Raw genomic sequence first — 16,760 nt, forward strand, 5'->3', positions numbered from 1 at the left:
CTGAGACGCCAGTAAGGCTCCAAGAGGAATAAAGGTATACAGTTATAGGGGAACAAAATTTGCCACCCCAAAATAACTCTTCGGCATGCAGATTATTTCAAGCTGAAAACAATCAAAGCCCAAAAGACTCAGGAAGAAACTTGGACCTTCCCCCCCACCGACTGTCTAAAGCATGTAGATAGAGGACCTGTTCCAGGAAGGGAGCTGTCACCATAGATAACCTAGTATGAACCAGGTGTGTAGACAGGGAGGAACCTAGGAAAGTCTGCTTGTAGAATTCCTCTCTGTGTCCCACTGTCTCTGCAGGGCCCAGCAAATGTTTATTTACCAAACATTCACTTTTCCATCTTCATGTCAATTGCCTTCCTCCCCTTTGAGGTCCCAAACCATTACTCCCAACATCCTTTTTTGTCTTTAGCTGAAGATGGTGTTTAAGGTGAGGATTTCAGCTATTTTGGTGAGTTACTCAGTTTTCCTGGGTCCCTCCCATTCATACATGTTATTAAACTGCTGCGTGATTTTCTCCTGTTAATCTGTCTCATGTCAATTTAATTCTTAGAACAGCCAGAAGAAGGTAGAAGGGTAGAAGAAAATTTATTCCTCCTTGCAAATTATACAGAAAGACTAGAAATCAGATCCCAAGGGAAAAAATAATGACTTAAACATCACTGGAAATTAATGTCTCTGAGTCAAACTTTTAAAACATTTTGTGATGCCTCAGACCACTAAACTCAAGTGTGGCAGTGGAGAAGAGTCTGCAAGAGCCATGCCAGCACACGGTCAGTAGAGACAGAGATACTCTGGAGTTGCTGGAAGCCATTCAGGAAGTCCAGGGTGGCCTCTGTGCACAAAGGAGACTTAGGATAAGATGCTGCACTTTGATGTAGTATCAAAACCCAGCAGGTGGGACTTCCCTGGTGGCACGGTGGTTAAGAATCTGCCTGCCAATATAGGGGACACGGGTTCGAGCCCTGGTCCGGGAAGATCCCACATGCCGCGGAGCAACTAAGCCCGCGAGCCACAACTACTGAGCCCGTGTGCCACAACTACTGAAGCCCGCACACCTAAAGCCTGTGCTCTGCAGCAAGAGAAGCCACCTCAATGAGAAGCCCATGCACCGCAACGAAGAGTAGCCCCCGCTCACGGCAACTAGAGGAAGCCCACACACAGCAACGAGGACCCAACACAGCCAAAAATAAATTAATTAATTAAGGAGCAGAAAATTTAATTCAAAGTGTAATGCCATGTAAGCAAAGGACTTGGAAGAGGCATTTCTCCAAAGAAGATATGCAAATGACCAATGAAAAGATGCTTAACATCATAGTCTTTGGGGAAACACAAATCAAAACCATGAGATATCACATCATACCCACTGGCATGGCCATTATCACAATGTTGGCAAGGATGTGAAGAAATTAGAACCCCCTTGCACTGCTTGGGGGTATGTAAAATGCTGCAACGGTTGTGGAAAACAGTTTGGTGGTTCTTCAAAAAGTTAAACACAGAATTATCTTGCGTTCCACCCTTAGGCATATACTCAAAAGGACCAAAAGCAGGGACTTGAACAGAGATTTGTACACCCTTGTTCACATCAGTATTATTCATAGTAACCAAAAGGTGGAAGCAACCCAAGGATCCATCAATAGATAAATGGATAAACTAAATGTGGTAGATAAATACAATGGAATATTATTAGGCTGTAAAAAGAAATGAAATTTTAATAGTGCTACAAATAGATGGACCTTGAAAACATGCTATATGAAAAAAACAGACAGAAAAGGACAAATATGTATGATTCCTCTTACATGAGGCACATAGAATAGGCAAATTCATTGAGACAGAAGGTAGAACAGAGGTTACCAGGGGCTGGTGAAAAAATTGAATGGGAAATTGTTCCTTAATGACTTCAAAGTTTCTGTTTGGGATGATGAATTCTGGAACTAGAGAGTGGTGATGGTTACACAATATTGTGAATGTACTTCGTGCCACCGAATCGTATACTTAAGAACGGTTAAAATGGTAAATTGTTATGTATATTTTACCACAATAATTAAAAAAAAAAAAAAAGACAAGACCACAAACTAGAAGAACTAGAACTAACGGCTTAATTTCACTGCTATCTCAAACTTCCCAATCTACAAAATAGGAGAAAAATACTATACCGCGTATCTTAGAACGCTGGGCTGCCTCATAATATCTGAGATCTCAAACGTTCAATGCACAACGCAAAGGGTCTACACTACAGCACCATACGGACCACCGTGGCACACACAGCTACCAGGCAGAAGCTCTTCTGAGCTAGACAGTCACATAGAAAGAATCCGTTTGTACATATGAACAGACACCCGTAAGTGTGCAAGTTTTGTTGTTAAAATCTTCATTTAAATTCTCACTCTGTCAACATAAGAGTCATAAAAGAGATACATGATTTCGGAGAAGAGTAAAATTATGACAGCAACCAGGGCACGTTTGCTGACAAAGATCTTTAGACGAGGTTATCGGAGATTAGGAGGCACTTGGATGAGCATCTGGACCCGCGGCCAATACACGGGGCTGGTCACTGGGGGGGGCTTGGGTGGGGACCCCAGGAGAAGCAGCGCGGTCAGCCTAGGGAACTCCAGCCAGGGCCTCAAGCTCAAAGTGAGCACAAGACATGCACCCCAGCACCGATCACACAGCTTAGGAACAGGCTTCTAGGCAGGCATCTCAGAGTTCAAGCGAGGTGCTCAGCTTCTTACCGAGCCTCCAAACCATGCAGCACCACTGTTTTTTGTGTTTTTTTTTTGTTTTGTTTTGGTTTTGTTTTGCCAGCCCCACGAAGCTTGCGGGATCTTAGTTCCCCGACCAGGGATGGAACCCGGGCCCATGGCAGTGAAAGCGTGGATTCTTAACCACTGGACCACCAAGGAATTCCCAGCACGACTGCTGATATCATTTCTAGACCGAGGCTGACACAACTACCGTTACATGGAAGAGTCCCATTCAAGGCCCACTTAATAAGAAACTCCTTTTCCAGGGTTTAAACAAATCTCAACTTGATTGCACGGTTCAGAGAATAAGCGCTTCCAATAAATTACTCGTATTTTACAGATGTCTCAGGCACAATGCTTACATAAAGTAAGCATTCAATAAAGGCTGACTGTAAATCAGATTTTGTTAGCTATCCATTACACATCTCTCACAGGTAACGGATCAAAACTAAGAAGTGGTAAACAACTATTTTTAATATCTAAACACAAATACAAAGCAATAGATACATACGATAACCCCCTCCTCTTTGAAGACCTAATTGTTATCGCTCTTTTGGAAAGCAACTTCAACGGTCATAAAAATGACTTGTATGTAACCTTATGTGAAATGGGAAACTTTGAGGGTGGGCTCAGGTCACAACACCCCCCTTCTCTGCCAACAGCCCCTTTACTCCCGAGGTGGTTCCACTAGATGAACGAGCCCTAGTGCAGACAGCTACACCCAATGAGGTCAGATTCTCTCTTCCGAACAAGCACTTGGACTTGAAAGAAACAGTCAGGCAGAGTGTGTCCATGGAACTCCCTAGAACTGAAAATCCTACCAATCCAAGCCCTGTAGAGGTAACCCCCTTCTTCCACGAGCCCAGAAGTGGAGGAAGCAAGCGTCTCCAGAAAGAGGCAGCTACCACTGTCCCAAGAGAAGCAGAAGTGAAAACAATGAGGCGAAATGACTGACCTGACTTGGTTCCTAACAACTTCCTTGACACTTGGGTTCTGAGCAATTTTCCGTACCCTTATAACGCCTATCTGGTTTTTGCCCCAGTTCGCTTGGATTGATTTCTATCACGTCTAAATTAAGAGTCTTAAGTAAACTGTGGCCAAGAATTTGTCACAGGAGAGACTTGAGGCTTTTTGGCATATTTTCTACAACTGGCTTAGAAAACAATCTAAATGTGACCAACAAGGGACTGATTAGAAAATTACAGTAGAGTAACAATGAAATACAACCATATAAAACTATGCGTACAAAACAACTAGGAAAAATGTTTGTGTTTTATGATTACAATCATGAAAAATATATAGTAAAAGAACATGAGGGCTTCCCTGGTGGCACAGTGGTTAAGAATCCGCCTGCCAATGCAGGGGACATGGGTTCAAACCCTAGTCCAGGAAGATCCCACATGCCGCGGAGCAACTAAACCCATGCACCACAACTACTGAGCATGCACTCTAGAGCCTGCGAGCCACAACTACTGAAGCAACAAGAGAAGCCACTGCAATGAGAAGCCCGTGCACAGCAACGAAGAGCAGCCCCGGCTCGCCGCAACTAGAGAAAGTCCGAGCGCAGCCACGAAGACCCATCGCAGCCAAAAATAAATTAATCAATTAATTTAAAAAATAACAAATGATAGAAAGGTATCTCAAACACATATGCTAAATGGAAAGACGCCAGACCCAAAAGGTATATAAATCCATTTATATACTATCTGGAAGGCAAAACCATGAGGACAGGACTGAGGTCAGTGTTTGCCTGAGAGTAAGGGGAAAGCACTGAAAGGGGTATAAGGAAACTTTGGGGGATAATGGAAATTTCTATTTTTTGTTAACTGTGGTTGGTGGTTATACAACTCTACGCTTATCCCAATTCAATGAACTATCCACTAAAAAAGGCAAAGTATGCTGTATATAAACTATACCTCAGTAAGTCTAACTTTAAACTAAAGAAGACACTGAGCTTGGAAACCAAAGCTATGCAGGCACCTCTAAGAGATCTGTTTTCTAAACGACACTCACTCGTCCAATTTGTCGCGTGCCTGCTGTACACCAAACATGCTACTAGGTGTTACTATAGGGTGGACAAAATAGACCAAAAAATAAATAACACAACTGTCCAAACAGAAATTGTAGTCAATGGAGAAAGGCAGGGGCATTCTGGTTGCTATTACAGGAGTGGGGGGTCTCTGAGCAAGTCACATGTGCAGCTGGGACCTGAAAAGTACTGTAAGTAGCAGGTAAGGAGGCAAAGAACAGAAAGGTTTTAAATGTAGTGTTTTATCAGCAGTCAACAGCAACTCAACTGTTAAAGTATATCAAGTGTGGTTATATTTTAATGTGATGTGGAATGGGGTCTCTGAAGTAAGAGCCCAGACAAACCAAGGTCTTAAAACAGCACTAGGGGCAGTGGCCAGATATAAAGAAGTGTTTTTGGACCTCAGGGGCCCTCAAAGAGCATTACGGTTCCTCCATCCACTGTCAATATTTCAAAAATCATTAACAGAATGTATACATTTCTCTGAAATGAGGTTGCCTAAGGGTAACTAAATCTCACATTCTGGTGTTTTAAAGAAATCTGTTGTACTTGTTTTTACCTTTGGCTGAATTCTACCATGCTTTCCGCAAGCTTATCAAAGATTCTAAATGACAGTTACACACACACACACACTTACCAAAAAGTGAACAAAAGTGTTCTCTGTCTGGTAAACAAAACTCTTCACCCACCTTACAGGGTTCAAGTCCAAGACACCTCCTTCACATGGCTTCAGAGGCACTACTCTATCTTCATCCTCAGAAACTCACGGGCTGCTTCTTGGCAAACGCCTCTGCTGGATATTTCTCTGACCAACCTTCCAATGTTGGGAGTAAGGCGGGCCTCAGCCGCTTAACCTCTTCTCTTCCTAACGCGTGGTTTTATTACAAATACATCCTGTTGGAATAACAACTCCCACGAGCATATCTCTAGCCCTGATCTTTCCCTAAAGCTCCAGATTTTAATGCCCAACTGTCCGGTCAACACCTACATTTGCTTGTCTAATAGGTATCTCACACTTCCTGCATCTAAAAGAGAACTCTGGGCTTCTAGACACCCCCAGCTTCCTTCTTGCCCCAGTGTTCCTTATTCTCCCTGAAAGAGAATACCTATACCACCAGGTACCCAAGTTGATCATGCCGAAAACCCAGTTGTCAGCCTTCATTCCTCTCTTTCCCTCTTACCCCAATAGCCACTCCTAAATAGGGGCTATCTTCAAAATACATCCCAAACGCAGCCATTTCTCACCTTCACCATTACCCCAGGTCCAAGCCACTACTGTCTCTCTCCTGAAGAACTAACTGAGCAAATCATTAGCCTCCTGTCTCCTTACAATATATTCTCCACACGGCGACCAGAATGATCCTTCTGAATTTGTGAGCTCACGCAAATCCCCTCCCAAAGCCCTCTATGGTCTCTCATCACACTTTTGAGGAAAAAAAGACCCACTGATCTAGAACACCAATGAGCAACAGATTAGCCTTTGTGCTAAAGGTGACAAGAAATATCTTCAAAGGCAAGGGAGTCCTCGCTGCAGCTCCCAAATCAGATGATATTCGTTAAACTTAATAGTCAACTCTAAGATACAGTGGAAGAATCCTTGAAAATAAATGACCATCCATTCCTAAATCAATAGGTATGTGTTCAAACAAAATACTTTCCACCTCTTCGCCACTCAGACCTCCACAATTACCTGAAGGCTGGGAGGGAAGAGGGTGTTCTTGGCCTTCTGACCACTGATTAAGTTTCTAAAGTGATCTGGTTTCACCTTAAATAACAACAAAAAAAAAAGTCTCTAAAATAAATATGAAGTTTTGAATATGTTATACCCAAACAAAAACAGCCACCTTTCTGAAAAGATTCTTTTGTGTCTCACTTTGAGACTGAAGTTTCTTCAAGCCCACGTCATAAAACGTGCACCATATGTATCCAAAAGAGTTATGAGTAAGTGTGCTGAATAATCCTCCCAGAAAATTCAATTTAAAATGTATAGGTCTTTGTTTAAATGACCTGTTGTCTGCAAGTTTTCAAACAATGCTTCGCTTTGTGTTCCCAGGCAGTGTAGGAAACAAGGCACGTTACTGTTTCCACTCCTCAAACATACTGTGACTAACATTAAATACAAAATATTTTCTTGCAAATTAGAAACATCTAGAAATACATCTCACCAAGCCCAGCCTCATAAAAAGAATAACCTCCAATATTTACTTTTATTTTTTTCTGGGGTTTTTAAAAAGTCAATCACTAAAACTGTTACCTCCCCTGACACAAGCCAGGAAGAAAACACTCCTCTCCCCTACACTTTTCACACTTGTCTTCAGACACACAGCCTCCCCACTTGACTGCCTCCTTTCCGGGTCATCTTGTGGCAGCAGGAAGGCAACAGCGGCTCTGTGCCATCAGGCCCTCCTCCTAAACTGTGACTATTTTTAGGCCAGCAGCCCCTCTCTGATTCTGAACTTGGCCCTAGATCATCATGTCCTTAGAGAGAAACTCTTCAGAAGCCACGCAAGTCTCAGTAGGATTAGCTACACTCCTCTGCTAACACAGCAAGAATCTCTTAAGGGCTGCAAAGGCGAATGTCCTCCAAGGATAGCAGGGTCATGACCTTTATAGCCCAACCCCCCACCCCCCACCCCCCACACACACACTGCCCTCAGTTGGCCTGACCAAGGCTGTGCTCCCATTCCAAACATGCAACCCATAGTGCCCATGATTTCATCAGGGTTAAAAAAAAAAAAAAAAAAAAAAAAAAAGGCTGAAAGATTTCCTACTCGTGTGAGAATATTAACCCATGTGCCAGGAAATTTTAAACAACTCAGTGATGAGTTTTTTTTCCCTGAAGTATCATGTCCAGCAGCAACCTTGAGATTTCAGATTTGTGTAACAGCCTTGGGAAGAGGTAGGTATTGATAAAAATATTCAAAGAAAATTTTAGTCACCTTCCAAAAAAAGCATAGCACACCAAGACAGCATAGTAAGTTAAATATCCCCTTGCGCTGTTTATAAAAATAACCATATACTATAACTTCTGCAATTGGAACAGGCCTACCAGAAACACTAAATATATCTGACGTTAAAAGTCTGCACCATCTATTGCTACACCTCTATAAAAGACAGCTATAGTAACATGAATGTCAAGTTAAATGTTTGCTTTTTCCATCTCACTGCTAAAATGAAGCATAAGAACCTCAAATTAGGTTTGAATGTTTTAACAACTGAAATTTCAAGGGAGAACATACAAAAAAAATAGGGAAAAATACATTTATGTATTTCACCTTGTACCTCTCCTTCAAGGACATCATGCCATATCAAAATTTATCTCTTTCATTCATCCCCAACTTGGATGTTACAAAGAATTGTACATGTTTTCTGAACCCACAAGTTTACAGTGTCAAATATTTGCTCTCCAGACTTCTACTGACAACATTAAATGGAGACCTCATGAAAACGTTAAGAACCACACACAGGCTCTAGTATTTGAGAAGAAGACAGGTAGGCTTGACCCAGAGCTGCAGATCCAAGGACTAAAGAAGTTTCACTCACTGGTCCTGGCTGTGGCATTTAGCATCTTATTGGGGGTCTCCGGCCCTGAAGGTGAGTATCCCTCTGTCAGGTATCCTCCCCTCCATGTACTCCGGAGTTCCAGGACAGCTAAATATAGAAATGTGCCAGGAGAACTAAGGAAGACAACATGGACCTCAGGAAGTGAGAAACCCAGTCACGTCTCCTCCTTTACCCTCATAAGCAGGACAAAAGGTCATTGCTCCAAAATTGGCTACTTTTTGCATTTCTCAAATAGGGGTGTAGGAAGAATGAGCCTATGGGATCTTAGACTCTATCCTCCAGAGACTTGGAGGCATGGACAGTGAAATTAAAAAAAAAAAAAAAAGACTTTGAATATGCAGATTGTTGTGCTATAGAAGAACCTGGAAATTCACAAGCTGGGCTCTGTTTACCTTTATATTTCTTTTTTATTTTTTTTAAATTAATTAATTAATTTATGGCTGTGTTGCGTCTTCGTTCTGTGCGAGGGCTTTCTCTAGTTGTGGCAAGCGGGGGCCACTCTTCATTGCGGTGCGCGGGCCTCTCACTATCGCGGCCTCTCTTGTTGCGGAGCACAGGCTCCAGACGCGCAGGCTCAGTAGTTGTGGCTCACGGGCCCAGCCGCTAAGCGGCATGTGGGATCCTCCCAGACCAGGGCTCGAACCCATGTCCCCTGCATTGGCAGGCAGATTCTCAACCACTGTGCTACCAGGAAAGCCCTAGCTTTATATTTCTAAAGTGAACGTGTTTTAATGCCAAGATTTTAGCTCCGTGAAAATGGTCCAAATCTGGCTCCCAATCGAATGACAGCCTGACTGTGACAGCCTTTAAAATCATTGGTACATGCAAGTCAATTGAGACAGAAACCTCTAAATAATTACCCTCAACAATAAATTCTCAGCAGAAATAATTCAATAATAAGACTCCGGCCTCAACGCCAACCTGCAGCCCAGTTGTGGTCAACAAATTCCAAACTGACTGAGGCCAGGACCACTGCTTCCCTTTACACAGACCTGTGGCCCTGATGGCAAAGACAGGCCGGCTTGGAGTTTAAAAGCAGAGATGGACGCAATGAAGATTTGTACTTAAAAACAGGAGAGGACTGTTTCACAAAATAATTTGTGAAATTCAATAGCCTAGTTTTTTTTTTTTTTAAGTGAAGAATTCCAGTATCCACTCATGCCTTTCTCCGCATGGCTGTAACCCCTGTGCAAAATATTTTAATATTTTAATATATTTTATATATAAAATAACACCATTCTTTTAGGATACTAACTTCCTAGCTTAGCTGTTACAAGCAAGAGGGCAGTGTGGTTTAACTTAATCCACATTTACAGTTGAGAATAACTCTGTTCCCCACCAACATATAAATGTAAGATGTTTTAGTTAGCCATCTAAACCTTACCAATTTCCTTAGAACTAGTCTCCTAATTCTAGAGACTTTCAAGGCATGGAATAATCCTTATGTGATTTTTATTATATTCAAAGCTTCCAATTAGTTACAAAAAACAAAAAGCAAAAAACCCATACAAGAGCACTAGAACAGTCCCAAGAAGCTAAGTGAGGGTCAGTTACTTCACACACCACCCTGCCTGTTTCCTCATCCCTGCAATAAAGTGCCCTTTTACTAAAAGAGCTGTCATTCATTCAACAAAATTCATTACTCACCTACCATGTGCCAGCAGCTCTGCTAGGGACACAATGGTGAAGACAGTCCCTGTTTTCAAAGAGCCTGTAGTTCAGTTAAGACAAGAAAGTACAAATAAATAATTACAAAAACTGCAAAAGTAGAAGCGACAGGGACTTCCCTAGTGGCGCAATGGTTTAAGACTCATGCTCCCAATGCAGGGGGCTCAGGTTCGATCCCTGGTCAGAGAACTAGATCCCACATGCATGCCGCAACTAAAGAGTTGCGTACCACAACTAAGGAGCCCGCGTGCCGCAACTAAGGAGCCCTCAAGCCACAACTAAAACCCGGCGCAACCAAAAAAATTAATTAATTAATTAAATATTTTTTAAAAAAAAGTAGAAGTGGCACAGCCTAAGGGAACCCAGAGGATGGACTCCACTGTTGCAGGTCTGGAGGGCGTGATTAAGCATGGCTCCCTGGAGAAGATGACGCTTGGGCTGAAGACGAGCAACAGGCCAATGAGTGCTTCTCAGCCTTTCGGATTTTAGGGACAAGTAAAATTTCCCCTCCAAAAATCTAGAGAGACAACCTGGGGAAGCCAGCTTTTAATTTTGTCACTAAAGATACTTCAGACAAAATAACTTTTTACTACTACCAACACATTATAAAAGGGCATTTTAACACAGAAATGAAGGGAGTACATAACTGCAGAGTAAACAACATTCTTTCAGTTTAGACTATATAAATTAGCTTGATGAAAATCTTAGTACATTGCATTTTTTTTCCACTTCACTATATCACAGTAGACATTTTGTCACCAAGCACACCTGGTTCACAAATTCTTGCAAGGAACCTCTGAGTCAGGTGAAAAGGGCAGTGAGGAAGAGGAGGGTGGGCAGGGTAGCGAGGATGCCGGCTGGGCTACAGGGAGCTACTTCCCACTCTCCAGGAAGGTCGAAGAGGAGGGCCAGAAAGACCCACACAAAAGGAAGTGCTGAGACGGCCAATGGATCAGAAAGGCCCTGGACCCCTCACGGAAGGGTCAGCGTATGCTCTACCCCTCCACTGGAAGCCAAGACACAGGCCAAGAAGCCAGCACACAAAAAAGCCCCATGGGGGTTTCCCTAGTGGCGCAGTGGTTGGGAATCCACCTGCTGATGCAGGGGACATGGGTTCGAGCCCTGGTCCAGGAGGATCCCACGTGCCGCGGAGCAGTTGGGCCCGTGCGCCACAGCTGCTGAGCCTGCGCTCTAGAGCCCGTGAGCCACAACTATTGAGCCCGCAAGCCACAACTACTGAGCCCACGAGCCTCAACTACTGGGGCCCTTGCGCCTGGAGCCCGTGCTCCGCAACAAGAGAAGCCACCGCAGTGAGAAGCCCACGCACCACAACGAAGAGTAGCCCGCGCTCGCCACAGCTGGAGAAAGGCCACGCGCAGCAACAAAGACCCAACGCAGCCATAAATAAATAAATAAATTTATTTAAAAAAGAAAAAAAAATAAAAAAGCCCCATGGGATACACATGGACAGAGGCTTCTAAAGACCAACCCTGAGGAGCTGCCTCTGCAGAGGCCAAGAGCTTGAAAGCCAGCACCTGGACCAGACAACCCTCAGCCGTTGCTGTGATGTTATGACGCTGTAATGCTCCTCCAGGACTGAGAACCATCCCAGGAGCGGGTGTACTGGGCGGGGGGGGGCGGGGAAACAATCCTTAAGAGAACAGTCTTGAAGAGGATGTTTGCACGGACCAAATTTAAATCCTGAAGTTAAGGGCTATGTTTAATCACTGGCATTTAAACACATGATGCGGATGGCTCATCTTCAGGAATACGGAAGCATGCACCAGAGAATCTGTTCAGGCCAGAACACATCCTGCAGTTCTCCGGATTACTTAGGGATTCACCCACCTCAAACCAACGCATACTGTTTTGTACCAAGGGTATACTTTTCAGAAAGAAAATCAAAATAGAATTCTCTTTAAAGACACTTTCCAAATAAAATGGCAAGTACTGTGGAGTGAGGCTGACCTAATAGCTGAAAAACTGTCTGAGGCTTTTGAATGTCAGAAAGACCTGAGACAGAAAACGCTGTGTAAACACAGTATTCACGGCACCGAGAAACCGACAAGTGGGAACTGCCTGTCCCTGACACACTGTCAAGTCCCACTTGTCTGCCCACAGTCACCAGCGTGTGAGGCCAGAACGGGGGAGCAAGCAGCTACCTCTTCCACGGGTAACGACAGCGACAGGGGCGTGTAGCACTTGAAAGTCCTCAAAGTGTTCTCACAGTCACCCTCTCAGCTGATAGCCCAGTGGGACAGACAGGTCCCATGACAGTCACCTCCTTCCCATCCCTCCACCCCTTCTGGATACTAAACCTGATGTTTCCAGACAGTTAGTACCTTGCCCAAGAGACACAGTTAATAAATAGCAATGGATATTAAACTCAGTTCAAATGTGTACTCTTGATCTCTTTCCGAACTCGCCTTTTCACAGAAATAAAATCAACTAACAGTTGGTAGCGCTATACAGCTACAGACCCATAGCTGCCTAGACACGGAGGGCAGGCGTCACTCACAGAGAGTTCCCACATTTACTTGGTAACTGGGTTACCCACCTTGATCAAGCCAAAAATAATCTTGGCCTCATTTTCCTCATCTGTAAAAACTGATATGACAGTAACATTCCATCCCATAGGATTAAGAGTTACATGAAAGTTTTGGAAACTTTCTAACTCACACACAATTGTTATTTGCTACTGTTATAATGGCAACAACCTTGTAAAGCAAGCGTTATTATAATCCTCACTTTACTGATGACCGAAGCTTAGCAACTTGTTCGCATGGTTGAAAGCACTTTCTGGGAGTGATGGACATGTTCTATACCTCGATTACTGTGTTGGTTCCACACGTGCATATTTGTCAAAACTCATAATTGTGCACTTAAGCTAAGCATATTTCAGGTTACTTAATTTTACTTCAATTAAAAATTTTTTTTCCCACAGATCACATGGCTAATAAACAGCACTATGTATTCCAGAACACATCCATTAATTCAGCTTGGAACATAAAGATGTTTTTCCTGGTTCTTGTTCTACAATCCACTTTCCAACTAATCCTTCCTACTCAACTGAAAACCTGAATGCTGACTACGCCCACTACCATTTTTGTCTGATCTCATGGACATCAAACCTGCTCTACTTATGCAGCTACATGTAAAAAAAAAAAAAAAAATGAAATTAGAACATTCTTTAACACCATACACAAAAATGAACTCAAAATGGATTAAAGACCTAAATGTAAGACTGGACACTATAAAACTCTCAGAGGAAAACATAGGCAGAACACTCTCTGACATAAATTGCAGCAAGATCTTTTTTGATCCACTTCCTAGAGTAATGGAAATAAAAACAAAAATAAGCAAATGGGGCCTAATTAAACTCAAAAGCTTTTGCACAGCAAAGGAAACCATAAACAAAATGAAAAGACAACCCACAGAACGGAAGAAAATATTTGCAAACGGTGAGACCGACAAGGGATTAGTCTCCAAATCTACAAACATTTCATGCAGCTCAATATCCAAAAAGCAAACAACCCAATCAAAAAATGGGCAGAAGACCTAAAGAGACATTTCTCCAAAGAAGACATACAGATGGCCAAGAGGCACGTGAAAAGATGCTCAACATCACTAATTATTAGAGAAATGCAAATCAAAACTATAATGAGATATTACCTCACACCAGTCAGAATGGCCGTCATCAAAAAATCTACGAATGTTGGAGAGGGTGTGGAGAAAGGGAACCCTCCTACACTGTTGGTGGGAATGTAAACTGATACAGCCACTATGGAGAACAGCATGGAGGTTCCTTAAAAATCTAAAAATAGAGCTACCATATGATCCAGCAATCCCACTCTTGGCATATATCCAGAGAAAGAGAAAAACATGGTTCGAAAGGATACATGCACCCCAATGTTCATTGCAGCACTGTTTACAATAGCCAAGACATGGAAGCAACCTAAATGTCCACTGACAGATGAATGGATAAAGAAGATATGGTATACAACGGAATACTACTCAGCCATTAAAAAGAATTAAATACTGTCATTTGCAGCAACATGGATGGACCTGGAGATCATCATACTAAGTGAAGTAAGTCGGACAGAGGAAGACAAATATCATATGATATCACTCATATGTGGAATCTAAAAAAAAAAAATGATACAAATGACTTTACAAAACAGAAACAGATTCAGACTTAGAGAATGAACTTATGGTTACCAGGGGGGAAGGGTAGAGGGAGGGATAGACTGGGAGTTTGGGATTGACATGTATTCACTGCTATATTTAAAATAAAATGCCTTTCCGTGGGGCTGCGGGGGGAGATGTTTTTCCTGGTTCTTGTTCTATAATCTACATTCCAACTAACCCTTCCTACCCAACTGAAACCTTGAAGGCTGACTACGCCCACTACCATCTTTGATCTTATGGACATCAAACCTGCTCTACTTATGGAGATTTTTACATTTTACTGTAACATATTCACCTTGACCCTCCTAGAGGAGTAAGTCTCTGGCCATGACCCTAGAGGGCACTATAGCTTCAGACCTAAACAGTCACCTTGAACAGCGGGTCAGCAGGACCATGTACCAGGTGCTTATAACCCAAACCAACAGACCCCCAAGAATCTAAAATATTCTCTCTCAGTCTAAGTCAGCATTTCGTCAACATTTTTTGGGTCAACTAAATATAAAGCACTCTTCTAAGTATTCCTGATAAGGGAGGTGAACAAAATTAAATTCTTACTTTTGTGGATATCACATCACGGTGTAGATAATTTTCAGAATCCCATCAAAAAGTAAGCCTTTTCATGAAAATCAGTAAAAAGAATGAGTTAAAACAGTAAGCCAAAGTTTCAGGATAGTACTGAGCCAACACAGAAGGGACTGTCTCTATGAAAGTAAAATAACTAAAACCTAACCACCATTTACACATAGTGTCTATCAAAGGCCACTGTCAAGCTTTGTACAACTGGGCTAAAGAAATGATTTGATGTAAAAACTGTGCATCCTTTTCATTTCTGAATTCTGTACAGCTACTTAAAGAAATTACCCAAAAAATAGCCCAGGCTGTTTGAGGGAAATAAGCATAGACCAGGTGCGCAGGGTAGAGTTCAAAGCTAAAATAAAATCTTTTCCTGAAAGTGTTAAATGATCATGAACAGGGACATGTTTAGACTCTTTCAGACACTTGCCATATCCTTTCAAAGTCCACTTGGCGAAAAGGAAATAATTTTCCATTTGAATCACTCCAAGACCAATTGAAAAATGTCACTGTGTGTGTGTGTGTGTGTGTGTGTCATTATGTGTGGGTGCAGTTACACAAGTCAGCACCTCACATTTTATCTCGCAAACTTCATTAAACATCGACTTCCTGTAGCCTTTACTTGAGAATGATTATCTGTGTTGGGCTTTCCACTAGCAAATATGAGTGCCTAAACAGAAGGTCAATGTATGTACACACGTAACTCACAGGGGCAGCCCAAGGAAGAGCCAACCTCCCTGAAGGGGCCTCCTTTCCAAGTCCTAACAGCAGACATTCCTTAGAAGTCACTTTGGTAATAAGAACTATTGACCTTTAGGGCTAGAAACCATGGTTGATACCCAAGGCGTAACTGTGGTTTTATGGGACATTCTCTTCCCAGTTCTGATTGACAACAGGCCTCACCTCCTAGTTAAATTTCTACCCGGGGTTAACTCCATCTGCCCAAGAATTACCTGCCTCTATGTAGCTTAAAATAAGGAAATAGGATTCAAAACTTCCATAGGAAAAAAAAATGTTTCAGAAAAACAAATATTAGTCGCTATTCAACATGCATGACCTTGCATTACTATCTGTAAAATGGGTATACTTTACAATGTATTGTTCTATAATCAAATGATTCAGATGATCGTTCAAAGGAATCTAATTAGGTTCTTTTTGAAAAAGCAGTCTGAAAACTATAAATTCTTATAGAAATGTAAGATACTGTTGTAATGATCTGTAACTGTCAATTTTCCATTTCTGCTACTAATCATAATGGCTTACAAGATTTAACATTCTGTTTTATGTTCTGTGGCTAGAAAATGGAAAAACAACAAACCATAATTCTAAGCTATGTCATCTGAAATTTTACATTTCCAAACTACCATGTGCCTTTGATCCCATTGCAGCAGCAATGTGAAGAAAATCCTAGCAACAGTAATTTATTACTTCTTACGGCATTAGAAGTAGTCAAGTAACAGTATCCTATTTGGAGTGGGGAATGGACCAGGAGGGAAGATCTGGGTCCTAGTCCTGGTTCCATAACTTACTCATCATAATACAAAACATTTATCCAAAGAGTTCTGCTTCTCAGTTTCCTCATGTATAAAACAGAACTCTCACAACCTGCCCTGTTTACCTCATAGGGTTGATGTGATAATTGAATGAAAACGTCCTTAATGTCGTACTTACAAGTTACTTTCCAAAAACATATGGTGCTGCTTTATTTCACTTTGTCCAAAAGATGAAAATTCAGCATTACCTCAATAATTATGTATATTAATGGTAACATTTTAAAACCAAAACTCTCAAATATGAATGTTGTTGGACTAAGTTACAGGTTAAAAATTAGAACAGAGGATGGCAGTACTTTAAAATCCACAAGCGCTTTACTGATTCAAAGTGATGATTCAATTCTGAGTGCTTTTAGAATATGCTGACAGCAAACTGGCAACATAATTTACAGACTTTAGCAAAGATGAAAGTATCTACTTTAATTTTTTTAAAAA

General features: G+C 42.0%; 1 protein-coding gene across 1 annotated transcript in view; it reads right to left on the minus strand.

Annotated features, from left to right (window-relative positions):
• MTUS1 (microtubule associated scaffold protein 1) overlaps positions 1–16,760 on the minus strand; it is a 151,471-nt gene that overhangs the window by 123,266 nt on the left and 11,445 nt on the right. The window contains 1 exon segment of the mRNA XM_057537134.1: positions 9,991–10,054. The gene's annotated coding sequence lies outside the window, so the exon portion shown is untranslated.

Source organism: Balaenoptera acutorostrata, chromosome 21, assembly GCF_949987535.1.
Source record: "Balaenoptera acutorostrata chromosome 21, mBalAcu1.1, whole genome shotgun sequence".
In the NCBI taxonomy this organism is placed as follows: domain Eukaryota; kingdom Metazoa; phylum Chordata; class Mammalia; order Artiodactyla; family Balaenopteridae; genus Balaenoptera; species Balaenoptera acutorostrata.